The following is a 21,234-nucleotide window of genomic DNA, read 5'->3' on the forward strand; positions in this document are numbered from 1 at the left end:
TGGTTACCCTTAGCGGACTACAAAAACTTGCTCTGGCATACATCTGGTCAGAATACCAGACATATGTTCATGCTTACACGGACGGCTCCGCGTTACCAAAGGCATCGACAGCATCTGTGGTGATACCAGCCCAAGAGATGACTCGAGGTTTCACTCTGGGTCATAATTCTACATCAACCGCTGCAGAGCTTGTGGCTATTCGGGAAGCGATTCGCCACATCTGCGGGGAAAGACCTCAAGAGTAGTGCATTTGCATGGACTCAAAACTCACGCTGCCAATTTTGGGATGCTTCCTGCGCCACACCGTATATCAGGTTCTTGCACTGCAGATCACCGAGCTACTTTCATGCGCTCAAGAAAAACACCACCGCATAGTGTTCCAATGGATGCTGGGACACTGTGGGCTCAATGGTAATGAGATGGCCGATGCTGCAGCAACGCGCGCCTTCAGCAATGGCCTGCGAACGGTAGCGCCATTATGCAGACCGGACATCGCATGCCTCCTGTCGGAATTATTGAGGAGTGTGATGAGAAGGTACTGGGCCCAGCCAGACGCTCGTCACGTCCACCTTAAAAGGCAGGACCCGGATATGCAATTTCCTGTTTTGCGTGGGATTCCACGCCCTCATACATGCCTGATACAAAGACTGCGATTAGGCGTCGCCTTTGCCCGCAAATACTTGCACATCATTGGATAGACAGACTCCCCGGACTGTTCAGTGTGTGGCGTTGTAGGGACTATAGACCATGTGCTCGTGGTGTGCCCTGAGTATGCGCGCAAAAGACTGACAATGACAGCTACCTTGAGACATTTATACAATAGACTACTGTCGGAGGACCTCTTGCTAGGCGCATTGCCACAGAGTCGGCAGACGATAGAGATATTGCGTGCACTTTCACGTTTCTTAGGCGACACGGGGCTGGACTCACGCTTGTGATAATATTTATGCAATGTGCCCTTCACCTCGTTCCTGCCATTATCATTCCCCATTGTGACCTTTTTTCTTCCACGCTTCGCCTTGCCCTACGTAGAGTAACAGGCCAGAGGCTTCACTTTTCGGCCAACCTCTCTACATTTCCCAATTATTATAGTAATTCATTCTCTTCAAAGAGCTGATCGCGTCAGATTGTAATCCTCAATGTGAAGTACGAAACAGCAAAGTGGACAGTTGTCTTCATTCGATGCAGCTTGTCAGTCAAACCGAGCCCGTTGTGCTACTGTGGGGAGGACGTCCACCACCAAATGTAAAAAATCGTGCTTGCTGGATGTCTAAGCATACTGGCTCAGCGCACAGAGGCGGAGTCAGCGTTACTCTCTACAGCAATTGGATTGAAAAGGTGAGTATTAGTAGACTAAGATTATCCAATGTTACATTTTACTGTTGTGTATTCTGACGACACCATCAACTATTGAACGAATGAGATACGTATTCATTATGTCTTAAGCTTCTTTCGATTGATCCTTACATTAGTCACTTTAGTCATTCCTTCTCTTATAAAGCGTCTCACAGATAGGTAAGTATCGGCGGTAGCTTGATAAAACCGCATTTAGCAAAAACATATATCACTACTATTGCATATATCTTTATAGAATACTACCCACGCCCCTTACTTTGCTATTGTTGTGGGAAAGAAAGAAGCCATCACTCAATCATGCATCGGTCGTATGCACAGATGGCTCTGTTTTCGCACCACGTATTGCCGAATCAGACCTAACTTTAGCCTCCAGCATGGCGTTCAGGAAAGCACAGCTTGGTAGTACATTTGTCCATCTGAGCGAGGATGGTCGTCTTTGAGAGAGCTTCCTCTCAAACTAAAACATGTTGACATCTGGAGTTATGAGGCTTACAATTTCGCAATTCATTAGAGAAACTTGACGATTGCTCGGCCATGGAGCCCCCACATTAGACATGCGAGGTCCAGAAATAGCGTGACGAGCTTAGGGCCAGCAGCCTGAGGGTTGCCTATTCGCGTCCATTACATTTGACCATAACGGGTTCCTTACGACTAAGATGCGAGCACCATTGCAAGATTAGTGCATAGGACCTCACTAGACCTATCATAAGGTAAGCATGTTAGCTTCGTAATGCGTAAATAAGTGGGTACTTGCGTACTCAATTACAAACTTTCTTATCATAGTGCCCACATATGGACTTACACCCTCAGCAGCTCGCACAAGACATTTTACGGACACTAATGCGGTTGTGTCCCCGACATTGCCTACCCAATTGTTCACAGCGAAGCTGTAAATGACTAGCCTATACATCCATCCGTCCGTCTGGCGGTCGCCTGTACGCTGAAAACTCCTCCGGCGCAATCCCATGAGCATGCGCGAAAAAAGAAGAAAGAGAAAAAGAGAGAGGCGCGCGATTAGCCAACACCGCCTAGATTACACAAGGCCTGTTTACTCCGATCAATGAGGTGACGCTACATGACGCGAAATGTCTATTCACAAGGTTGACGTGATGAAAGCGGTGACGTCAAAATCACTGTTGCCTACTCGGGAGCATCCCCATTAGGTTGTATGGCAGTGGGGCCAGGTAACATGACTTCGCGGATCAGAGTGAAAATGCCTTGTGCTATCCAAGTGGGGTTGGGTTAGCTGCGCCAGTACTGACGTCGTTGCTTTACGCCGCAGCCAAACGCGCGCGCAGCAGTTTCTCTCCGGCTCCGAAATGGGTAGGCGATGCGTCATACGTACTCCTTGTAAGCAGGCCGTTTTCAATTGGCAACGCCGCGAGCAGAACCAGGAACGAGCTCGTCTACGCCGTGCCAATGCTGCAGCCCGGGTACAAGAACAGGCTCGTGCAGCCGAGCTCAAGCTGCAACTGTATACCGAGGATCCGGTAGCGTACCAAGCCGTCGTTCTACGAACCATCGAGATTAACCAAGTGATAGTCACCGGGGCCGCACATTGCAGCTTCGCTGGTTCACCATATTTACGGACTGCTTGGGCGGTGATGTTTTGATTATTGGTTACAATTTTCATCTCCATCTAGTAGTTTATTTCGTCGAATTGCAGTTTTATTATCTGCTTTTATGCGTATTCGTTCAGCTTCTAAATTACCGTTATTTATTTCATTTTGATTACACTTCACGGTTCCTAGTTGACCTAAATTAGTGTGCATGCGCACAGTTTTACAATTAACATAGTTATTGGGCACCGTAGCAGGCTGCTACTGAAGTTGAGCAGCAGGATTGCCAGCTGAGCGCCAAAAGGAGGCCGATGTCTGGCGATTCTAGAGCGTAAGCTGTTATGAGCTAATTTCAATAGCCATTTCTGTTGGCGTTGTTGTCCACCGCTGCCGCCGCCACCACCTGTCTCCGGCCTAGCTATAACTGTGATTGCGACAAAAAATAGTTACTTACCGGCGGGATTGGATCCGCTCCCCTGTGCGGTAGGGAGCATAAAACAGTTTACACCCTTTGGAGTGCCCCTTCTGATAACGCGTGTGCCGTTCGTTACTGGAAAGTTCCGGGCTCGCAGCGTTAAAGAAAGGAAACGCATCAAGGCAGATGACGATTATTGTTGTGTGGCAGAAGCGGCACGCCAAAGGGTGTAAACTGTTCTTAGAGTGTAGCATATGAAGCCAACAAAAACCGACACCAAGGATCACATAGGGGAAATTACTTGCGCTTAATAAATGAAATAAAGAAACGATTAATTAATGGAAATTTTTAGTAATGGTAATGGAAATTTTTAGCCCAGACTTGATGTGAAACTGTGGTACGAGGGATATGAAGAAACAAATGTACTAAATCAGAACTTTTTTGCCGCTTGGTGTTGGTGTTCGTCGTCGTTCCTTGCGGAGTAAATCACGTTACTAACGGGAACAGTTGCGCCTACGCATTCGTTTTGAGCGACGATTTGATAGTTGACTCGTGATACGAAAAATTGCCGCGGCATGCGCCTAAGGAAAACATGTCGCGTAATCGAACTACGGTGAATTAGTTCAATCATAGTGAATAACCAGACATTGAGTACCCTACCTGTACCATACCTGGAAGCATCTAGTAGGGAACTCGTGCATCCGATACAAGTGCACGTTCAGCGCTCTTATCATTGCACCTTTGTCGGCTGCCAGTTCAGATTAATTATGCTTTGACAGAGGTGATCTAATACAATGACTCGTGTTCATATTTACCTCGAGAAGCAAAACGTTACATGTTCGACATTTCATTAGCAGCGAAATTATCGCACAGAAATGAGAACAAACATTTTATCCCCATGCCGATGACTACACTCTGATTTCTGGCTCTGCTAGCAAAAAAACCGAACTGAAAACGCGCCTCAGTTTCCCTATAAACTACAGTAAATTTTCGCCTTTAGCAGAGTAGCTTCTATTAGTTCTTTATGAGCATTGTGTAAAACTCTCGGCAGAACGTCAATAAACGTCGACGCTTCTGCATTTAGCGTTGCCGTAATATAGTGGCATACCGTATATATCCACAAGCGAAATGCGTGAGGTTTGAGACCTGTGTGAAGTTGGGTTTCTCTCACACGCATCCCTCTCGACCTCTCCACACACTGCGACACACTGCCACGAAGACCACGCTTGGCGCGTCTCTTAGCATAGATTCAGTCAAGATTGCCTCAATATGTGTGAGAAGGTATCAAGTTGGCGCGACAAGTGTTTTTGAATGAGCGGCACACAATGAGTTACCCAGGTTGGCAGCGAGAAGTTTCCTTTAAATGCGCCACATACTCTAAGACACATACCCAGTACCACACACGCAGTAAGCCAATTCGGTCCAGCGCTTGGTTTCAAACATGGTTCCCTCAACAGAGCAGGCCTATGCACTAGTCATTAGACTATGGATTACTTAGTGAGGCAAGTTGGTTGGAGAACGGATAAAGGCACAAAAAATAAATAAATCAGATAGGGCAGTGGTTCGAGCATCCTAAGAATGCTAACCTCATTAAAACTAACAGTGCCTATGTATCGTCTGTTTACAAGTCTTATCAGGCCTGTAAAACAGGTGGTAAAGTTGGTAAGCTTTGGTTCCTTACACTATCTGATTGATGACATATCCCTGCTTTTTTACAGCCGGACAGCGATGACGCCCGGAGGAAGAAAAAGTATGTTGCCTCTTAAAGAGGGAGGGTTCTTACTCTTTTGAAATATTATGTCACTCCATTTGTCTCTGCTTTTTGGCACACATATATAACGAACATGGTTGTCACAACATGTCGTCACCAATTTCTATCAACCATGCTACTTGCAATCCACCTATTTACATGCAGGTAGAATTCTTAGTAAAGCTGTAGAAATGTGGAGGCAGCCTGATACATTTATCCTGCTATAAATCTAATACCAATCAGCAGTCGCCGTTCTTCCTAGTGCAAGACGGAATCATTTTTCCGGCGTGAGCTTCTATTACTCTGTCTTCGGCACGCGAAACATTTGTATGCGTTTTATTTTCCTATTCCAATCACCCCACCTTATATTCTGCCGTCGTCCACTGCATTTCACGCGACGTGCCAATTTTTACTCCAATACACAGTAGACAATTTGCTCAATTAATTACTTGGTGTCGTTACACACGCCTAAAGCAAAAACTTCCGCCAAGCAATTATACAACTACCATTTGTTCCTTTTAATAAAAAATGTCCTACACTATACTAAAGTTTGCTGAGGCCTATGCTGCCACAGTTCTGAGTCTTAACGTTATTGCCCATTAGAAACGAAATACGAGTGTTGATCCAGAAATAAGGTTCCCAAAGAGCTCCAACCGCACGGGAAGGTGCGAGGAGAAATCCGGCAACACTGCTGCGCGTGGCTGTTCCCCCACTTTCGGTTGCCCCTGGCCGCGCTTAGCTGCGCCGCTCATTCTTGGCTCAGCACCCGTGCGATATGGAGGTTCCCATTGTTGATCCCGCCAAGTGCGAGATTCGTTCCGTAATTCGCTTTTTTGCACGCCAAAAGGACTCCACGTGTGGATATTCATCGTCAGTTGACGGAGGTGTATGGTGAAAAGTGTATGTCCGTTCAACAAGTCCGAAAGTGGTGCAGGGAGTTTAGTGCCGCTCTGAAGCAAGTCAACGATGAAGAAAGGAGTGGAAGACCGTCAGTTTTGGAGGTGGTTATCGAGATGGTCCAACCCGAAGTGCTTCAAAACAGGAGGACCTCATTGCGTGAACTCGTTGCTCAGATTCCTGGGAATTCTTACGGTACAGTGGAAAGCGCTTTAAATGAAAAAATGGGGTATCACAAGTGTTGTGAGCGATGGGTACCACGGCTATTGACATCAGACCGCAAGAAGAACCCCCTTGACTGCGCTCACCAGTTTCTTCAAAAGTGTCAAGAAAATAAGGAAGAATTGTTGAAATCCATTGCTACGGTAGAGGAAACGTGTGTGTTTCATTTCACTCCCGAAAAGAAATGAAAATCCAAACAGTGGCGTCACCCAGAGTCACGTATTGCAAAGAAGTTCAAGTAAACTTCTGCTGGCAAAGTCATTCCCAATGTTTTTTGGGATTGTGAGGGGATACTGCTGATCAATTTCATGGAACGTGGGACAACAATCAACTCACACAGTTATTGTGCAACACTAAGAAAACTCAGGCGAGCCATCCAGAACCACTGGCGAGGACGACTGGCAGCCGGTGTAACGCTGCTTCACGACAACGCCCGACCTCCCATCTCCAGTCAAGCCCAGGAACTTTTGACAAACTTTCGCTTGACTGTTATCCCCTACCCACTGTACTGTCCAGACTTCAATTCTAGTGATTATCGCTTGTTCCCCAAGGTAAAGGAACATTTTAGTGGCCAACGCTTCCGGATGAACCATGAAGTCAAAGAAAAGGTGAAACGCTTCCTCAACGAGTTGGCGGCGGAGTTCTACGACATCGGGATACCGAAATTGTAGCACCGTCTTCAAAAATGCGTAGAAAAAGATGGTGACTATGTAGAAAAATAGAGCAAAGCTCCATCTTTCCAATCGTGTAAATCTCTATGAGAATACACAATTTTGTCTATTTCTAAAATTGATGGAAACCTTATTTCTGGATTAGCCCTCGTACAACGAGACAGCTTGGAGTCCTCATCTTTATCAATGCCCGCCAAGAAAGCGTTTCCTTTCTCTTCTACACAAGTGCATGCACTTCAGAATACAAAACTCATAAATGAATGCATGTGGCACTATCATGTTTTCTTTCAACTCTCGTTGCGTTCCTTATACTTTCCTTGCTTATATCCTTATGCTCTCCGTGGTTCTCTCTATCCCCTCCGAGCTTTCTTATTGGGTTGAAGCCTTCCCAACATCTATTCCGACAACGGGAGGACGTTTAAGAAAACGCCAAATATCTGCAAAAGCGTCCTCAAATGCATTGCATGCAGCTGCCACCTCGTACATGAGCGGTGAAGGCATAAAATAAATGTTTGTTTTTCTTAGCGCTGCATCGTGGTGTGGATACAAGCGTAAAGATACCGCTTCGAAAGATACTCCTAACAGCCTAAAAGCCATAACGGTGCGTGCTGACTGAACTGGAAGCCATCGTTAATTCCAGGCCTCTTAGCTTATCAAGCCGGTGAACCATGCGCGCTGATGACAGCTTATCTGCCATTTGGTCGAAGATTTACGATGACACCACACGAGAACGTCGATGCATGAGACGATCAACGGGCGCAGAGGCCTACCGCAAACTATAGTACAAGATGCGTCTAAGTGAACCTTTTGGCGAAAAAGTTGCCTTGCTGCAGTTCCGGTCAGCATACATGTCTCAGAAATGGGGCAATAGCAAAGTTATAGAAATGTATGTCAGGCTGGTAATTATTCAAGAAATGTCCCGTCTTATGCGGAAACTTGCAAAACCAACTGAGGTCTCCCCAAGAGATGATGAACACACTCGCGCTTGCAAGACGAAGCAACGAGGCGGCCGTGTCCCAACAAAGGCCATTCAAAACCTTTTCCCACTCGAACAGGAAGCGTGATAGCAGTTCACGGTCGGGCATATGTTGGATTTTCTGCGCTCTTCCTTAATCCTTTAAGGAAGAGATGTGTAAGTACCAGTAAAAAAAAATTATTTTCTATCTAAATGTGCAAAACAGATCCAGTATAAGCGTAATCAAGAAAAATAAAAAATATCTTGCGAAATTTTTTTTCACCAATAAGGGAAAAACCACAAGAGGCAAACTGACAATGGGCTTCACCTCAAGCCAGCTAGGGTTTCATAACAATGCAGCCGGAGATCTGACATTAGCCTCTCTCCTCTGACAGTGCTTTCAAAAGAAAGCGACTCGCACGCCAAAGTTTTCTTCTTCATCCCGTGTTTGTGTTCCAAACCAACAAATGAGGCGTGCTGCCAAGCGTTCAGCGTCTTCTTGTCTTGTGACTGGCGCAGCATGGCATTAGTTGCCTTTGTGTTATTAAACCCAAACTAAGTAACCAACCAACAGTCAGCCGGTGACATTCAGCCAGAAGCTACGTACTCAATACTGAAACTCGGAAAGAAAAAACAATTCTGCTATGTTGTCTGTAGGAAACACTCCTCACTAAAATATTAAGAAACAGCAGGACCAGCTTCTTCCGACGGAGCCGGCGGGCGCGTTCGGCTGGAGGAGCAGCCATCTTTGTTCCTGGGATAAGGCAGTTCCGAATGAACGATGGTTTGAATATTGAGTCTTTGTCGGCTTGCCCCTAAGGAATTATGAAATACCTATATTTAAGGTTGACTTAGGTTATTCAAGAAGAACCAGTGCTTGATTAAACTCATAAGATTGCTGCTAAGCACAGAAAAACGACATCTACTATGTACATAGCGACAATGTCGCACATGCTCAGCAAGGCAACACAGACGTCGCTCTACATGCATTGATTTCGTCAGCAGGCTGCCCAGAACTCGCCGTGTAGCAGTGCGACTATCACCTTCAAAGCCGCTGAAGAGGCTTCACGTGCATATGCTGCGAGAATAGGACACGCTAGCGCGCTCAAACTGAGAGGCCACGGTGTCGGCCGCTACTGAGATCCAGCTTCAGCATGGCTGGCTCTCCTAAATAATCTGTAGCCACGGCGCCTACGTCTTCGCGACGCCTCCCACGAATGGTTGACCCGGATTACCGAGCACAGCCATGCTAGCGTGAGCGCACCGACTCTATCAAAACGAGAATGGTGTGGCCCTACGTGGTCCGGCAGACGTCCTGCGGTTGTAGGCTGTCCTGGAATTCCACATCGACATATCGGATATCTGGTTAATCTAGCTGGATGACCTCTTCCTTCTCAACAAGGTTTCAGGCTCCGGCTGCCTTCCAGGCTCCGATTCCCACCTCCCGGCCCCGAATTCTACGACGACTTGCGGGAAGTCGCCCCTGCTCGCTACGCCATCTCGAGCGCCCAGTAACAGCTCTCGTCATTTCAACAGATGCGTCAGTCCGCGTCTTGTCGTCCCACAACGCCTTCGTTCATTTGCGCCGATCGCCAGCACGCGTCGGCCCCAATATCAAAATTCTACTTGGTCCGTAAGCCTCCTCCCGATTTCAAAGGCAGTGGTGCGACGACTGCTTGCAAGGAATTCAATGGACCAAAGAGAAGCGCTTTCGGCTGCGCTAGGGCCTGCCGCTCTCCTTCCTTGGTCGTTTCCGCAAGGTATCCGCTTTATGTTCGGGGGAACTTCGCCCGTCATTAATTCAGGAGGCTTTCCCACAGGCACGGCGACACCACAAGCACAACTTTCGCGATGCTTTCTGCGACAACCGCAGCCCTGTTGCTACCGGTATTCGAAATTTCGCCGCAACCACCAGGAGGCGAGCCTTCCAATGTTCTGTACTCGCAGCTTTCGCGGATTCATGGCCTATCGAAGTTTTGCAGGAGCAGCTCTGCCATCTGCGTTTCATCTCGAAAGTCACTTCTACGCCAACAACTTGAGTTACCAGCACACGCGCAGTCTTCACATAAGTCGTGAGCTGCCAGACGGTCTTCTTTCGGAGCTCCGACTTCTACCAGGCCCGGGTATCTACGAGAACCTTCAGCAGGTCGTGATTTCGCACTACAGCATCACTGTTCCTTGTCCTCGCTCACAACCTACACTGCCGGTGCTGTCTGGGACAGCTCACTCAGATTGCGTGAACCCCACACTATCAATGACTACAGCATCTGCTTTCCGTACCCCGCTGACGAAATCCCTGACAACTACGAAACAAATGAGCAGCGGCCGGACGGAACACTCCATCTCGACTGCGAGGTCTTGCTCGTCGTCACAATACGCCACCCTCGTACCGCACCTGAAATTTTGACGCAGCATAAGTCAGCAACGACAACAAGGCACACACGCGACCACTCGCAATTTTCAGCCACCGCTACTATGGCACGCCGTTCGACGACACCGTCTTCAACGGTGTTCCCCTCAACGGCCTGAATGCTCGGCACGCGCCAGCAACCGGCGAATACGCCTCGACTGTGCTTGCCTGGTTGTACCGCACTGAACGCGCAGATGTCAATAACGTAAGACGACGTCTTTAATGTACATGGTAATGCACCCTTTGTCGAGACACTCTCAGCCACGACCACCAGAGAGCCATTTCTGCCCTTTCCCGCAACCTGAACTTTACCTGCACTTCTTGCAGCGTCTGTTGTTTGTTAAAACACGTTGGCGGGCTAGTTGGTTAGAATCCGTGATAGAGTGTATAAGCGCGACTGAACGAGGACGTAGAAAGAAACAGATACACAGAGACGCGCACTTTGTTCGCATGTTTCAATCGAACTTCGCACTAGGAGGGGGGTTGCGACTACCGCCTTGAGGGACCGTGAAGAAGAAGAGGGCTCACGTGAATATAACGCGAACTAGCGCGCTCGACCTGAGCGGGCGCGGTACCGGCCGCTCCCGAGAGCCCGCTGCACCATGGCTGGCAACCCTAAATAAACTGTGGCCACTGTTGCTACCTCTTCTCGCCGCCTACCACAAATATATTGGCAGGCACTGGTGCACAGGAGGACACACTTGCGTATTACCATTCGTTCACACCATGCACTTGCTTCTTTTGAGAATGCAGAAACAATCTTTTGAACATGGTTGCCGATCGCCTAAAGTATTTCTCCCCATGGGCTTACTTCTAAGTTGCACGCCCGAAAAATGTTAATACATGCTAAGCCTTTGGATTAACTTTATTCGTGGGGTCGTATTGTGATACACGGCTATGTAAATTTCACTCATTAAAGAAGAGCAGGCAAAGCATATACTAACAAGCTGTGGGCCATCAATATCTGTATTTTAATGGTTGGAAAAGCAAGTGCCTACCTCTTATAATGGCTGGTTGTATGCGAGGGAAAACTTCAAAGCGCAATAATACATGTTTGATCACGTGCAGTGTCAATTTGAGAGAATCTATTTCTTTAGAGCCACGAAGCATGACGATCCCGACGTAGCACAGGAAACGTTGAAGTTCTGCGGATGTGAGCCGCAGACATGAGTGTAATGTTCACGTAAATTGAACATGCAACTTCAAATTCACAAGCTTTCTCCCTGCACCGTTTGCCACGTGGTATGTTAAACTTTAATACCAGTATGCCTGTTCCATAAAGAAACTGCATGACTGCCCGTACATGTTAGTGTCCATAACTAACATCTCGCTGTCTGCACGCTTGTTTGTGGATATGCCACCACTTATGGCGCTTAATGTAATTTTGCAGTTCACCGTTCAGTAATACAATAGCATGAATATCCTTTTCTTTCAGTCAAGCTGATTTTGTACTGACCTTCAGCACAATAGACAGAAAGCCAATATTGAAAGTTGCCGCTACTGGTAAGATTTCCTATAATATTTCTTGCGCTTTCGGAAAACTAATGACTACGTCATGTCTAAGTTGCATAGTGATGAACGCGCCTCAATGACTGCCGTATTGCGGTGTGATGACAATTAGCTCTAGTTATGACTTGAATGCTTGCCTCTTTTTGTCCAGCAGTGAATGAAGTATACAAATAATATTTAGTACCGGACATATCGTCATGCTGCTCAAAAACTGTTATTAAAAAAGAAAAACGGATTTCATTGCATTATTCCTATATTTTTGCATGTCATGAACATTTTTTTACGCTATCCATAGAAGCCACTGAGGCTACTTTTATGGCACGTTACTTGCCATAATAAAAAGTCGGCATTATTATCACTTCCAGGCTGGCCAATGATGTGAGCGTACCCATTTTAGGTTTCCTCCGTGGTACAGTAGAAGGGAATGCAGGATTTCACTGGCATTTCTACCCAACGTTGGTCACTAATACAATTCTCGTAAAAATTATTCGTTGTTTACAAATAAAAATGCGGTTATTACCGCTTCATCAGATAAAATGTAAGTTTTTAGGTTCCATAGATTAAATTTGACATTTTCTACCACTATATAGCACGTTTTCTTTTAGTGCATTTCATAGTTTACATTTTCATAACACTGTCTTTGTCCATTTCACGCTTTTTATTATAACAAATATGGAAGAAAAAATTTATTCGTGCCCAAAAACGCAACTTCGCGTGAAGGTGAACTTCCTTGCGAAAAATATTTCACATGAGAACAGTATGAGCGAGTTTTGTTTGCCTCTACAATTGACTTTGTCTCTACCGCCTTGCTAAGCGGAGAACAACTTGGGTCACTGTGTACGTGCCACATGATACTTGACGACGAGCCGTACCACTCGACACAAAACTACGGAAATCGGGGGCAGAACGGGAACCGGGGAATTTCATGACGGCACAAATTGTCTGCGGGTCTGATGGAAGACCGCAAGCGTCAAGATGGCCAAGCACTGTAATTTGCCGAAGAGCGAAGCGGCACTTTCAGAAACTTAGCTGAAGTCCATTTGATTAGAAAATATCCGTAATTGTCCATAGACGCTCAAGGCGTGCTGGGAAAGGGGCGGTAAACACAATCACACCGTCCAAGTAGCATAAGCGAGTGAACCTTTTGAATCCTTGAAGAAGAAGAAGAAGAAGAAGAAACTTTAGTAAAGAATAGTCCGGCAGTTCTTGATGTGGTGGCCTCAGGTGACGGCTCGAAGTTCTTGGACTCGAGCGGCATCTTCGGCTTGCCGGACGGCCCAGAGCTGGTCTGCCAGCTCTGAACTTCTGATAGCCGCCTCCCAGCGGCGGCGACGCCTACGGAGAAGGTCCCCGGCGGCTCCCGCATCCGGGGCGGCGTCGGGAAGAACGGAGCTCGAGCCTTCTCCTACTCTGGCAACAGCCGCGATTCTGGACGCGTCGCCAACGGAGCTGCTTTGATTACCGTTGTTGCCGGCACACTCCCAGAGCATGTGTCGCAGCGTTGCTCTGTGTCCGCATGTTTTACACGCGTCTGTTGGATACAAACTCGGATAGCAGTGATGTAAGATAGCGGGGCTAGGGTAGGTGTGTGCCTGGAGCAAGCGTAATGTTACGGCCTCGTTCCTGTTCAATTTATCGTGCGGTGGCGGGAATGTGCGTCTTTCAAGTCTGTAGTGTTGGATGAGGTCTCTGAACGTGGTTAGGCGATCGCCCCACGCCCAGTGTGTTTCTTGTTGCTGTGTTTCTGTTGTAGTGTCCCGATCCGGCAGATCCGATGCCCCGCTCTCGGGGGCGGAGGCGGCCACATAATCAGCGGCGGCTCGGCGTGTGAGACCTTGAGCCGTGGCGTGGGCCGCCTCGTTTCCCGCGAGCGGAACATCGGTGTGTGCCGGGGTCCAGAGGAGGAAGACCGTAGAATTTTGGGGTTGCGAGGGCGAGTCGCCGTCGTCAGAAATTTGGAGTATGCGGGCCGCTTCCCGCGAGACACGACCACGCGCGAAAACGCGGGTTGCCGCCTGCGAGTCGCTGATCACGATCGCAGCGTTCGGCACCGCGACGAGTGCTAGGGCTATCGCGGCTTCTTCGGCCGCCTCCGTGTGTCCCGTGGTCACCGTGGCGCTCGCTAGGCACTTACCCGAGCGGTCTACAAGCGCTATCGCGTGCGCGCTTCTCTTATCATTTAGAAAATTGCTGAAGCATTGCACAGGCTTAAAGGCATGGCCTTGAATTAGTAAAGGTCGTCAGTAATGACGAACGTCTTTTTAGGAACTACATCGTCTGGAGCAATTTGCCAGTAGATAGATCGAAAATCCAGAGACGGAAAATGAGTGCCACCGTGGAGGCAGTGATCTTCAGGAGGTCGCGATAGTCGATGCAGAGCCAACAAATACCGTATTTCTTTTTCGCTAATACGACGCAGCAAGCCCATGAACTAAATGATTACTCGATGATGTCCTTAGCAAGCGTCTTCTACAAGTCCTTTTGAATGACTTCGCTGACACACTGTAATGCCGACGGTGAATTGGCATAGAGTCACCGTTGAGTATTATGTGAGTGACAATCGAAGTCTGAGCTAAGCAGTAACCATAGATATCAGAAATGTCCCTATGATACGCCAAAGCGTGGTAGCGGGCGTCAGCCTCCTCATGCAAAAAGGTCTGATCCAATCATGTTCTGAAAAATTGCGTCGCTGGACGCCGCTTACTGTGTACCTGCAGTTTGATCAGGAGAATGGGCTGCATCAATAATTTCTGCGGCACCATCTTCGATGGTGCTGACCTCGCCAAGCGTTACCTGTTGGGAAAGCATTTGCGGGGTCAGCCCAAAATTTAGGAGCGGAAGGAACACACAGTTGCCCGCAATCATGATGACGGTGTCTGGCGCAGTAACATTGCGTGTAAGCTGCATGTCAGCTATCGGAGTGATAATATAGTCGTCATCAACGACGTGAGGGGTCCATGACATCAGCTTGAGGCAGTAGACGAACAAATTCGGTGGGGCATAGACGTCTCATATGTGCTTAATGGGGTTCCCATAAATGAGGAAGGCGGAGGCAGTGTATATTAGTTAAACAATCAATGAGCAGAGTGTGGCGAAAGGAAGTCGAGGCTCATTATGAAATCATAGGTGCAACGAGCATGGGCGGTGAGAAGTACGAATGTCTGACGGTCGGCGATTCCGACTCGGGCAGTGCACATTCCTACTACGTCAACAGTACCACCATCGGCAACACGTACGATGGGCGTCGTAGACGATGTTAAGATATTCTTTAGGTGATTTTGACGAGAGCGATGACAGTAACACCGCTGGTTTGGACGTCACGAAGTTTATTTTCTGTGGGCAGCGTCAGTAGAGGGCTTGCAGATGACGGTGATACTGCAGCTACACCTGCACAAATTATACTGTCTTGTTTTTCGGCTGCGAGCCTTCTCAAAATGTCGGGAGGAAGAGCGGCGAAGCTGAGGAGCACCGGATTGACGGCGTTGAGACACTGGGGATCTGGAGTAGCGGCTGACAGGGAAAGAGGCGACACTGGTCACAGACTTACGGGATGCCGAAGAGTAGTAAGTAAAAGCGGATGAACTTTGGTAACTGTTAGAGCGCTGGTAAGCAGGGAAGATGGACTGGAAAGAGAAGCTCCAATGGCAACGGCAATAGCGAGAAATATGGTCGACGCGGTGACAGTGACAGTAGATTTGTTGAACGTGAGGCATTCTCCATTGTGAAGGGTCCGGAAAGGACTAAAGATTGGCGTAGGTACGATGAACGGCAGTCCTGGCGCATGGCAGTGGATACGGACAAGTTACTGTGCGCACGGATGGAGGCCGAGATTCACAAACCCTTGTCTTACTAGAACATGAATTATGGATACTGATGGTAGCTATGGGTCGTAGGTTTGCAGTAGAAAAGGGGTGGTTGAATGGATGTGGCACAGGCAGCTTCAATGTAGCGACGGACAATGCGCGTGAAGTTATCATAGGTGGGTGGCTGGCAGGGAGCATCACATGGTGAAATGGCAGCCGCGTTTGGAAGTCGGCCAAACTGTTGCGTTATCCGCCAGCTTTCTGCTTGTTCATACTACCGCCGACATTATTTAATGATGGTATCGACAATGGACTTGTTTGCGTAAACAAGCAGGTCAAACACGTCGTCTGTAATGCCTTTCAACACGTGCGCAACTTTATCCGACTCAGATATGTGAGTGCCAACCTTGCGGAAATAAGGCAAGGCATCCTGAATGGAAGCGACGTACGACTCTGTAGACATGCGAGCTCGAGTCGCCAGTTCTTTTTTCGCAGCAAGCTTGCCACCAGAAATGTTGCCGAAAAGGTCACGGATCTGCTGCTTGAAAGCTTCTCAGCTTCGTGCGTCTTGAACCATATCCGTGGTGCGCCACCGAAATAGAAGAGAACATTGGCGAATGCAAGTTACGGGTCCCACCAGTAGTTTGCGCTAACGCGTTCATAAAGATTGACCCAGTCCTGAATGCCAATGTGAGCTTGGCCGGAGAAAACGCCAGGATCACGAGTGGGGAGGCACAGTTATGTAGCATGTTGCCACGGGAGCTGTGGTTGGCGAAGCCGATCTTCCTTCACCGGAAGACGTGGTCGCTACTGCGGTAGAGCGGTCGCTGCGGGGCGCCGTGCTGGTATAGGAAACAACGCGTGCCTCCACCAAAATTTTGCGTAATGAAAGCACGGCTTCTGATTATGTACAAGATATGTTTCCAGTGAGATGCAATGCTCTCAGCAAAATGGTGGACAGCTCGCATGCAGAGTGGCAGCGCCTTTTTGTCGCCTTTTCTCAGCGACGGCTCTTTCCATTCGCCTTCAGTAAGAGCATAGAAATATGCTCGAATAGACAACTTAGGTCACTAAGTAAATTTCACTGGGTATGTGTGTAAACGGGAAAATAGAAGAGTCACCAATTGAAAAAATGGGATGGAGGGGTCTTAGGCTAAAATTTTTAAGGCTCTATCTCTTGTTTCGGCGTTTATTTTGAATGCAGTTAGCCCCCTTTGCAACTTACCCAGTTTGTGATTTACTATTTATAATTTTCTTCGCTCACCTTCTGATCCATTTTGCCGGTTTCGCACTCCCCAAGTGCAGGGTAGCTAACTGGACACGACCTTGGTTAACTTCCCTACATTTGCCATTTCGTTTCTCTGCCACGCAGTTTGCAGTATCTTTGTCTCTATCGAAAGATTTTCAAACCAACTTGCGTCACTGTTATGTGCAACAGGCTATATGCCGCTTTTCAAGGAACCATTCTCACGTCAACTTGGGTCATGGGGTTTTTGTCCGTGGGTTTGTACCACTCTTCAATGAGAAAAGTATTTTAAATTATCTGGACTGATGGATGTAATGGCGCCCACTTCACACTGGTAGATTCAGCACAGGAATCCGCCGGTTTGGCGCCATGGCGGAGCTTGATGCCGTAACGTGGCCTCCTTTTTGTAACAGTTAATAAGTGTCAAGAACAGGTACCGTGGTCATGCCAAAATAAGCATTCATGTGTGGAATACGCGATACTCTCAGAAACGGCTTAGGAATGACTACGCAGCAAATTGTGATAGATTTCAAAGCACAAATAGGCTAGGTAAGAATTAAAAACGTAGAACCTTAAACTTTGGGAATATACCTATCCAAGACAGGAAGTGGCAAGAGCAAACTACATAAATATAGCTGGTAAGCCAATTAAACTGGCCGAAAGAATCACGTAAAATAAGAACAATGCCTTTCCTACTTCAGTCCGGGATTGCAAGAAAGAAGTAGACGGCATGAGGCAGAAGATAAGAAAAGCAAGACTAAAAAATTATCGCATTGAAAAAAGAAAATCACTCAAGTTAAGAGCCAACGAAATAAACAACTTATAGAAGAGCATGAGCAGGCGTCTAGATCTCATTGATTACCCAAAAATTGGGGTTACCAGAAGAGGCACTGCTTAGATATAACACATTTCGGGAAAAAAACAACGTTGACCTGTGAACTAGTACAGAGCGAGAGAGAATGAAAGAGAGAGCCTGAAATGTATTTAGGTAGCCGGCAGATTGCTGGGATGGCCAACCCCAGCTAGATGGTGACCAGAAGTCCTTGGGCTCTGGCGCCATCTTCGGCCTGATGGATGGCCAAAAGTTGGTCTTCGGGGGCGGAGCTTAGCAGCATGGTGTCCTGAGTACTTTCCATCCTTAATTTCTCGACCCTGTCGGGGCGCCCGAAGGCAGGCGCAGATAATACAAGAAACAAATAATTTACGGGTAAATGATGGGTGTGCGATTCTTGCAAAAACGATAAAGGAGCACCAAAACCATCCTAGAAAAATCTAAGTTTTCAAGGAGCACCAACTTAACATTCACAAACGTTTTATAACGAACAAAGCCTGTAACATATGGTAACGAAGACTGTAACGTCCTATGGTGGTTGTGCTTGTATAAGCACGCGAGGAAAGCCCACCATTGCAACTCACTCTAGCGCACGCACAGGTAGAAAGCGGAGATGAAACGAGTCGTCTTCCGTTGCACGAACGACCGTCGAGGGAGGGGGCGGCCGAGTTGTTCTCCGATAGCGACTGCGCATTTAGCGACCGGACACAAGGGAAACTGACAATCGCGGTTCAACCTTGGGCGCCATATATGGAGGAGATCGAGAGAGGTGCTTGATTGGAGGGTGAAAGGCGGGGCTAAGTGCAGTGCGGTAACTGTCTCACAACAGAGGACACCTCAACCGAACAGCACAAGCAGGAAAACAGCGAAAGATGGGGTGGCAGTAGCAGTGAAAACAGAGGATAACTAGGCCTGTCACGGGACAAGCTCAAAGACCGGCTTGATCCGCGAAGGTTAGCAGAGCGTGGAGTAGCACCCTGAGAGGAAAATTTCAGCCCGAAGGGTGCAAAATGTGTTCCGCCACCGCGGAGGCAGTGCTGACGTTCGCTTACTCCCAGTATCATATAAAATATTCACAAAAATAATCTCCAATAGAATAAGGGCAACACTGGACTTTAGTCAACCAAGGGAACAGGCTGGTGTCACATCCATGTCATTAATCAGGTTATCGAGAAATCCGCAAACTACAATAAGCCTCTCTATATGGCTTTCATAGATTGCAAAAGGCATTTGATTCAGTTGAAATACCAGCAGTGATAGAGGCATTACACAATCAAGCAACACAGACCCCTACGTAAATACATTGGAAAATATCTACAGAGATTTTACAGCTACCTTATTTCTACACAAGCAAAGTAGGAAGATACCTATAAAGAAAGGGGTCAGTCAACGGAGAAACAATCTCTCCGATGTTATTCACAGCTTGTTTGGAAGAAGTTAAGATGGGGTTTTACGTGTCAAAACCACGTTCAGATTATGAGGCATGCCGTGATGGAGAACGCGGGAAATTTCGGCCACCTGGGGTTTTTTAACGTGCGCCTAAATCTAAGTACACGGGTCTTTTCGCATTTCGCCCCAATTGAAATGCGGCCGCCGTGGCCGGGATTCGATCGCGCTACCTCGTGCTCAACAGCCGAACACCGCAGCCGTTTGGAAGAAGTATTCAAGCTATCAAACTGGGAAGGCTTAGGAGTAAGGATTGACGGTGAATATCTCAGCAAACTTTGTTTTGTTGCTGACACTGTTCTATTCAGCAACACTGTAGACGAGTTACAACAAATGATTGAGGACCTTAACAGACAGACTCTAAGAGTGGGGTGGACGATTAATATACTGAAGACAAAGATAATGATGAATACCTGGGCATGGGGACAAGAGTTCAGGATCGCCAGTCAGCCTCTAGAGGCTGTGAAGGAGTACATTTACCTTGGCCAACTAGTCATAGGGAACCCTGATCATGAGAAGAAAATTCATAGAAGAATAAAAATATGTTGGATCGCATATGGCAGACATTATTAGCTCCTCACTGGAAGCTTACCATTATAATTGTACAAGGACTGCAGTGTACCGGAACTGACATATGGGACAGAGACCTGGAGATTCACAAAGAAGCTCGAAAACAATTTAAGAACCGCGCATGGAGGGATGGAACGAAGAATGCTAGGCATAACGTTAAAAGACAGTAAGAGAGTGGTTTGTATCCGAGAGCAGATGGGTATAGCTGATATTGTAATGGACATTAAGAGAAAGAATGGAGCTGGGCAGGTCATGTAATGCGCAAGTTTAATAACCGTTGGACTACAAGGGTTACTGAATGGGTACCAAGAGAAGGGAAACGCAGTCGAGGATGGCAGAAGGCTAGGTGAAGCGATGAAATTAGGAAAGTCGCGGGCGCTAGTTGGAATTGGTTGGCGCAGGACAGGGATAATTGGAAATCGCAGGGAGAGGCCTTCGGCCTGCAGTGGACAAAAGGTAGGCTGATGATGATGCTGCTGCTGATGATGATGATATCGGGCAACTAAATATAATGGCTAAATGAGAGAATGAAAACAGTTTTACTTTGAACGCCCGCAGAAGTAGATGGGTATGTGTCACAAACAAATGAAAAAGAAATATCTGACACTTCACTATTTAGCTTTATGGAATGTCACTATCACTAAGCACAGAACACATCATTTATCGCCATTCTTGACTCGGAATATATCGCTTTTTCGCTTCACTGAGACTGTGAATTATTTCAGATCAACTCTTGTCTGTCATCGTGGATTCACAAATGATCCCTTTTGTCACGCTTGAGTAAACTACACTCTATTTACATTTCAATATTCGTAAATGCGCAGGACACAATTTGATCATTTCTGATACGTGGACAATAAAACATTTATAATGTGATAACCTCTGTCGCGTGTTTCATACACGGTTGCAAATTTTAAATATTTTATAGATATGATACACTAAGGCTACTGATAGTTTGTGGATTGACAAAAATTTGCTGAAACACGAACATATTGTTTTCAGCCGTTAATGAATTTACAGCTATGGTTCAAGGAGCATACGAAATCTTAAAAGCTTCAGAAAAGTGTGTTGTACTGCGCGGCCCTCAACATTTACGTGGTAAGTGTGCTTTTCTTGATAAAGATACTGCATACTTTAAATGTGAGTACTGTTTGTTTGCATTTTTTTTATTCTAAAGAGCTTATTTCTGGAAAGAAGAAAGCAATGCCTATATCCACAAATAACCTTTGATTAGCAGTATCTCGCATTTAGAGCTCTATCTAAAAGGCTTTTTTCTTTTATTATGGCTCATTTTTGATAAATTACAAACAAGTTGCTTTTGTCGAAATCAAGCAGCCACACTGATCTGGTTATCTGAATTTGTAGCAACACAATGACGTTGTGATCAAGAAGTCGCCACCCAGATTTCAGCAGGAGTGACAGAGCGCTGCCAAAAAATGGAATTAGCCTGCCACATGCCACTATATGTATATATATATATATATATATATATATATATATATATATATATATATATATATATTCTAACGACGTGGGATCGACGTGTATGCGTAGCAGCACCGCCAAGAAACGCAGTTTGTCAGCGACCTGTAA

General features: G+C 46.8%; 1 long non-coding RNA gene across 1 annotated transcript in view; it reads left to right on the forward strand.

The window, feature by feature from the left end:
- Positions 1 to 1,243: 1,243 nt before the first annotated feature.
- LOC129388372 (uncharacterized) overlaps positions 1,244 to 21,234 on the forward strand; it is a 44,706-nt gene continuing 24,715 nt past the window's right edge. The window contains exons 1-4 of the long non-coding RNA XR_011890413.1: positions 1,244 to 1,338; positions 5,049 to 5,080; positions 11,671 to 11,738; positions 20,644 to 20,739. This is a non-coding gene — a long non-coding RNA (uncharacterized lncRNA). The remainder of the gene's footprint in view (positions 1,339 to 5,048; positions 5,081 to 11,670; positions 11,739 to 20,643; positions 20,740 to 21,234) is intronic.

Source organism: Dermacentor andersoni, chromosome 10, assembly GCF_023375885.2.
Source record: "Dermacentor andersoni chromosome 10, qqDerAnde1_hic_scaffold, whole genome shotgun sequence".
Lineage (NCBI taxonomy): Eukaryota > Metazoa > Arthropoda > Arachnida > Ixodida > Ixodidae > Dermacentor > Dermacentor andersoni.